This window comes from Arachis stenosperma, chromosome 9 (genome assembly GCF_014773155.1).
Source record: "Arachis stenosperma cultivar V10309 chromosome 9, arast.V10309.gnm1.PFL2, whole genome shotgun sequence".
Taxonomy (NCBI): Eukaryota; Viridiplantae; Streptophyta; class Magnoliopsida; order Fabales; family Fabaceae; genus Arachis; species Arachis stenosperma.
This window is the reverse complement of record NC_080385.1, coordinates 141,591,629-141,597,489: the sequence shown is the minus strand read 5'-3', so window position 1 is coordinate 141,597,489 and position 5,861 is coordinate 141,591,629. Positions and strand designations below refer to the sequence as shown.

Below are 5,861 nucleotides of genomic sequence, written 5' to 3'. Positions count from 1 at the left end.
GTCTTGCATGCATTGTTATTTGATTCTTGTTGCATTTTGATTAATAGAAAAATCCAAAAAAATATTTTTAATTTGAGTCTTTTCAAGTCAATGATACAAGGAATTGAAGATTCAGAACCAACTGCAGAGGAATTATACAGAAAAAGCTGAGCATTCAAAAATGCCCAGTGAAGAAGGCAGACTGGCGTTTAAACGCCAGCCAGGGCACCTGGTTGGGCGTTTAACGCCCAAAAGGGGTGCATTTTGGGCGTTAAACGCCAGAATGTATACCATTCTGGGCGTTTAACGCCAGGATGGTGCCAGGGGGAAGATTTTGTTTTCAAAATCAATTTTTCTTAGTTTTTCAAATCAAATCTTTTTCAAATCAAATCTTTTCAATCAAATGTTTTCAAATTCAATTTCTTTCCTTTTAAAAAGATACTTACCAACAATTAATGATTTGATTGAACATCACAAGATTGTTGCCTTTTCTGCTGAGAGAGGATTAAATGTTTCAATCATATCTTTTCTTGTTAGGCAAGTCATCAATTTTCAAAATCATATCTTTTCAAATTGTTTTCAAATCATATCTTTTAAAAATGTTTTCAAATCATATCTTCTCAATCACATCTTTTTAAACCCATAACTTTTCAATTAAATCTTTTTAACCACATCTTTTTCAAATAGTTCTCAATCAAATCTTTTTAATTTCTAATTGCAAAATCTTTTTCAAAAATCACTTTATCTCTTTTCCACTTTGATTTTCGAAAATCAATTAACATTTTTCAAAATGTTTTCAAATTTTTTAATTGAATTTTCGAAAATTCTCTTCCCTCCTTCCCACATCCTTCTATTTATGGAGTACTACTCCTTCTAAATGCACAATTCGAATTTTATCTATTAAAATTCGAATTCTCCTTCTCCTTCTTCTTACTATTTCTCTTTTCCTCTGACATTTCAAGGAATCTCTATACTGTGACATAGAGGATTCCACATTCTCTTCTTCTTTTTCTATTTCTTATGAGCAGAAGCAGAGACAAAGGCATTCTTGTTGAAGCTGATCCTGAACCTGAAAGGACCTTGAAGAGAAAGCTAAGAGAAGCCAAAGCACAACTCTCTTTAGAGGGCTTGACCGAATTCTTCAAGGGAGAAGACATGGCAGCCGAAAACAACAACAATGCCAACAATGCAAGGAAGGTGCTTGGTGACTTTACTGCACCTACTCCTGATTTCTATGGGAGAAGCATCTCAATCCCTGCCATTGGAGCAAACAACTTTGAGCTTAAGCCTCAATTAGTTTCTCTAATGCAACAGAATTGCAAGTTTCATGGACTTCCAATGGAAGATCCTCATCAGTTTTTAGCTGAGTTCTTGCAAATCTGTGACACAGTCAAGACTAATGGGGTTAACCCTGAGGTCTATAGACTGATGCTATTCCCTTTTGCTGTGAGAGACAGAGCTAGAATATGGTTGGACTCTCAACCTAAAGAAAGCCTGGACTCTTGGGAAAAGCTAGTCAATGCCTTCTTGGCAAAGTTCTTTCCTCCACAAAGATGGAGTAAGCTTAGAGTGGAAGTCCAAACCTTTAGACAAAAGGATGGAGAATCCCTCTATGAAGCTTGGGAAAGATACAAACAATTAATCAGGAGATGTCCTTCAGACATGCTTTCTGAATGGAGCATCATAGGTATTTTCTATGATGGTCTCTCTGAACTATCCAAGATGTCTTTGGATAGCTCTGCAGGAGGATCTCTTCATTTGAAGAAGACGCCTGCAGAAGCTCAAGAACTGATTGAAATGGTTGCAAATAACCAATTCATGTACACTTCTGAGAGGAATCCTGTGAACAATGGGACTGGTCAGAAGAAAGGAGTTCTTGAGATTGATGCTCTGAATGCCATATTGGCTCAGAACAAAATATTGACTCAAACAAGTCAATTTGATTTCTCAAAGTCTGTCTGGAATGCAAAATGCACCAAACAGTACTAAGGATGCTTCATCTGAGGAAGAAGCCTATGATCCTGAGAACCCTTCCATGGAAGAGGTGAATTACCTAGGAGAACCCTATGGTAATACCTATAATTCTTCATGGAGAAATCACCCAAACCTCTCATGGAAGAATCAAGAGAGACCTCAACAAGGTTTCAATAATAATGGTGGAAGAAACAGGCTTAGCAATAGCAAGCCTTTTCCATCATCTTCTCAGCAACAGACAGAGAGTTCTAAGCAGAATAATTCTGACTTAGCAACCATGGTCTCTGATCTAATAAAGACCACTCAAAGTTTCATGAATGAAACAAGATCCTCCATTAGAAACTTGGAAGGACAAGTGGGTCAGCTGAGCAAGAAAATTACTGAACTTCCTCCAAGCACTCTCCCAAGTAACACTGAAGAAAATCCAAAAGGAGAGTGCAAAGCCATCAATATGGCCGAATTCTGGGAGGAAGAAGAGGCAGTGAACGCCACTAAGGAAGACCTCAATGGGCGTGCACTGGCCTCCAGTGAGTTCCCCAATGAGGAACCTTGGGAATCTGAGGCTCAAACTGAGACCATAGAGATTCCCTTGGACTTACTACTGCCTTTCATGAGCTCTGATGAGTATTCTTCCTCTGAAGAGGATGAGTATGTCACTGAAGAGCAAGTTGCTAAATACCTTGGAGCAATCATGGAGCTAAATGACAAGTTATTTGGAAATGAGACTTGGGAAGATGAACCTCCCTTGCTCACCAAAGAACTGGATAACTTGTCTAGGCAGAAACTGCCTCAAAAGAGGCAGGATCCTGGGAAGTTTTCTATACCTTGTACCATAGGCACCATGACCTTCAAGAAGGCCTTGTGTGACTTAGGGTCAAGTGTGAACCTCATGCCCCTCTCTGTAATGGAGAAATTAGGGATCTTTGAGGTGCAAGCTGCAAAAATCTCACTAGAGATGGCAGACAACTCAAGAAAACAAGCCTATGGACTTGTAGAGGATGTTCTGGTTAAGGTTGAAAACCATTACATCCCTACTGATTTCATAGTCCTAGAGACTGGGAAGTGCATGGATGAATCCATCATCCTTGGCAGACCATTCCTAGCCACAGCAAAGGCTGTGATTGATGTTGATGGAGGAGAGTTGATCATTCAAGTGAATGAAGAATCCATGGTGTTTAAGGCCCAAGGATATCCCTCTATCATCATGGAGAAGAAGCATGAAGAGCTTCTCTCAAAACAGAGCCAAACAGAGCCCCCACAGTCAAACTCTAAGTTTGGTGTTGGGAGGCCACAATCAAACTCTAAGTTTGGTGTTGAAACCCCACATTCAAACTCTAAGTTTGGTGTTGGGAGGTTTCAACAAGGTTCTGAGCATTTCTGAGGCTCCATGAGGGACCTCTGTCAAGCTAGTGACAGTAAAGAAGCGCTTGTTGGGAGGCAACCCAATGTTTTATAATTAATTATTTTCTTTTGTTATTTTATCTTTTTTGTAGGTTGATGATCATAAGAAGTCATAAAAATAATGAAAAAATCAAAAACAGAATGAAAAACAGGAAGAAAAACAGCACACCCTGGAGGAAGATGCTGCTGGCGTTCAAACGCCAGTCAGCCTAGCAGATGGGCGTTTAACGCCCAGTCTGGCACCTTTCTGGGCGTTTAACGCCAGAAAGGGGCACCAAACTGGCGTTAAACGCCAGTAAAGGTATAAAACCTGGCGTTAAACGCCAGGAATGGGCACCAGCCCGGCGTTTAACGCCAGAATTGGCCCAAAACGTGGATTTTGGTGCCAATTGGTGCAGGGATGCCTTTTCCTTGACACTACAGGATCTGTGGACCCCACAGGACCCTACTACAGGATCTGTGGACCCCACAGGACCCTACAATCACTCTCTCTTCTTCCCCCATTCACCAATCACCTCAACACCTCTTCCCCAAAAACCCCTCACCTGTCAAATCCCATCTTTCTCTTCACCACTCACATCCATCCTTCATAAAACCCCACCAACCTCACACTTCAAATTCAAACCACTTTCCCTCCCAAACCCACCCTCAAATGACCGAACTTTCATCCCCCTCTCTCCTATATAAACCCCTCTTTACACCCTTCATTTCCACACAACCTAAACACCACTTCTCTCCCCTTTGGCCGAATACACCTCCATCTCCCTCTTCCTCATTTCTTCTTCTTCTACTCCCTTCTTTCTTCTTTTGCTCGAGGACGAGCAAACATTTTAAGTTTGGTGTGGTAAAAGCGTTGCTTTTCGTTTTCCATAACCATTATGGCACCAAAGGCCGGAGAAACCTCTAAAAAGAGGAAAGGGAAGGCAAAGGCTTCCACCTCCGAGTCATGGGAGATGGATAGATTCCTCTCAAAGGTGCATCAAGACCACTTCTATGAAGTTGTGGCCTTGAAGAAGGTGATCCCCGAAGTCCCTTTTTCACTCAAAAAGGGTGAATATCCGGAGATCCGCCATGAGATCCGAAGAAGAGGTTGGGAAGTACTTACCAACCCCATTCAACAAGTCGGAATCTTGATGGTTCAAGAGTTCTATGCCAATGCATGGATCACCAAGAACCATGACCAAAGTGTGAACCCGAATCCAAAGAATTATCTCACTATGGTTCGGGGGAAATACTTGGATTTCAGTCCGGAGAGTGTGAGGATGGCGTTCAACTTGCCCATGATGCAAGGAGATGAGCATCCTTACACTAGAAGGGTCAACTTTGATCAAAGGTTGGACCAAGTCCTCACAGTCATATGTGAAGAGGGCGCACAATGGAGGCAAGACTCAAGAGGAAAGCCGGTTCAATTAAGAAGGCATGACCTCAAGCCCGTAGCTAGAGGATGGTTAGAGTTCATACAACGCTCAATCATTCCCACTAGCAACCGGTCCGAAGTGACCATAGACCGGGCCATCATGATCCATAGTATCATGATTGGAGAAGAAATAGAGGTTCATGAGGTTATAGCTCAAGAACTCTATAAAGTGGCGGACAAGACCTCCACTGTGGCAAGGTTAGCCTTTCCTCATCTCATTTGTCACCTCTGTTATTCAGTAGGAGTTGACATAGAGGGAGACACCCCCATTGAGGAGGACAAGCCCATCACTAAACAAAGGATGGAGTACACAAGGGAGCCCTCTCATCATGAGATCCCTGAGACACCTCAAGGGATGCACTTTCCTCCACACCACTATTGGGAGCAACTGAACACCTCCCTAGGAGAATTGAGTTCCAACATGGGACAACTAAGGGTGGAGCACCAAGAACACTCCATCATCCTTCATAAGATTAGAGAAGATCAAAGAATCATGAGGGAGGAACAACAAAGACAAGGAAGAGACATTGAGGAGCTCAAACACTCCATAGGACCTTCAAAAGCAAGGAAGAGCCGCCATCACTAAGGTGGACCCATTCCTTGATTTCCTTGTTCTTTATCTCTCTGTTTTTCGAATTCTATGCTTTATGTTATCCATGTTTGTGTCTTATGATCATTAGTGTCTTAGTGTCTATGCCTTAAAGTTATGAATGTCCTATGAATCCATCACCTTTCTTGAATAAAAATGTGCTTAATTGAAAAAGGAAGAATTGCATGAATTTTGAATTTTATAATAGTTTAATTATGATGATGTGGTGGCAATATTTTTGTTCTCTGAATGTATGCTTAAACAGTGCATATGTATCTTGAATTTGTGGTTCATGAATGTTGGCTCTTGAAAGAATGATGAAAAAGGAGACATGTTACTGAGGATCTGAAAAATCAATAAAATGATTCTTGAAGCAAGAAAAAGCTATTCAAAAAAAAAAAAAAAAAATCGAAAAAAAAAAAAAAAATCGAAAAAAAAAAAGAGAAAGAAAAAGAAAGAATAAGAGTTGTGATCCAAGGTAAATAAGAGTGTGCTTAAGAA

The 5,861-nt window shown here is 41.0% G+C and overlaps 1 non-coding gene across 1 annotated transcript; it reads right to left on the bottom strand.

Moving 5' to 3' along the window:
* Nucleotides 1-1,539: 1,539 nt before the first annotated feature.
* On the bottom strand, nt 1,540-1,647 carry LOC130953575 (small nucleolar RNA R71). The gene has a single exon (XR_009075744.1). It is a non-coding gene; the product is annotated as a small nucleolar RNA R71 (small nucleolar RNA).
* Between the last annotated feature and the right edge of the window lie 4,214 nt (nt 1,648-5,861).